The sequence below is a fragment of the Elephantulus edwardii genome, unplaced genomic scaffold, assembly GCF_000299155.1.
Source record: "Elephantulus edwardii isolate Elephantulus edwardi_28Jun2011 unplaced genomic scaffold, EleEdw1.0 scaffold00021, whole genome shotgun sequence".
NCBI lineage: Eukaryota > Metazoa > Chordata > Mammalia > Macroscelidea > Macroscelididae > Elephantulus > Elephantulus edwardii.
In genome coordinates, this window is record NW_006399771.1 from 26,769,477 (window position 1) to 26,770,884 (window position 1,408).

Genomic DNA, 1,408 nt, shown 5'->3' on the forward strand with positions numbered 1-1,408 from the left:
CAGGAGAGGAAAACCCCAGAGGAGACAGATTGACACAGTAAATGGGGAGATGGGGTTAGATGTGTTGGAATCAGTAATAGAATCCTGTTGGAATCAGTAATAGAATCCTGTTGGAATCAGTAATAGAATCCTGTGTTGGAATCATGGCTCAGGATAAGCCAAGCTTCAAAGCTGCTGTACATAAGGTTGTTATGGGTCATAGGCAACTTGACAGCACTAAACAATGACAACCCAGCTGTGGGTTTTTATAACTATTCAAGAAGCTGGATTCGATGAAGAAGAATGTAGTATGTTATCAGAGAAGACTCATAAATAACCTTGAAAGGCACATAACAGCACACAGATGACACAAACATACTTGCTGAAAGTGAGGAGGACTTGAAGTTCTTGCTGCAGAAAATAAAAGACTACCGCCTTCAATATAGACTGCATTACAATGTCAAGAAAACAAGAATTTTCACAATTAGATCAATAGGCAACATCATAATAGATGGAGACAATATTGAAACACTCAACAACCTCATCTTACTTGGACTCACAATCAATACACTTGGTATCAGCAGCTAAAAGATCAGGAGAAAGTCTATAGGTCAGGAACCTCTCCAAATTATTGAAAAACAATAAGGTTAGTTTAAGGACTAAGGAGCATCTGATTTAGTCAACGGTATTTTCAATCACTTGCTATACATCTGAGAGATAGTCAATGAAGAAAGATGGCAGAAGAGCTGATGCCTTTGAGCTGTGGTGCTGGAGAAGGGTGCTGAATGTCCCATAAACTGCCAAAAGAACAGATATGTCTTCGATATGTTCATCCAGAATGCTCCTTGGATGCAAATATGATAAAGCTTTGTCTCACAAATTTTGAGCACATTGCTAGGAGAAGGACATGTTCCTTGGAGAAGGACACTTTGCTGGTAAAGGTGGAGGGATGGTGAAAGAAAGGAAAGCCCTCAAAGAAATGGATGGATATTAGCAATGGGCTCACTGAGTCAGAGATTGTAAATTTGGTACAGGATAAGACAGAGTTCAGATCTGTTGTTCATAGGATTGCTATGAGTCATATTCAACTTCATGGCACTTAATAACTCAGCTATACCCTTGTCCTTGATCTTTTGCAGCAGGTGCTTCAGATCCTTCCTGCTTCGTGCAAGCAAAGTTGTGTCATATGCATATCCCAGGTTGTTGATGAGTCTTACTCCAATCCTAATACTACCTTCCTCTTCATAAAGTCCATCTTCTGGAATGTTTTATTTAAAATACAAATTGAATAGGTATGGAGAAAGAATACTGTTCTGATGTACACCTTTCTTCATTTTAAACCATCCTTTCCCTTTGTTTGGCTTTGCCTCTCAAAATCAAGAAAATGTAAATTCTCACCAATGAACTTGCTCTGTTCAGAGAACAGGTT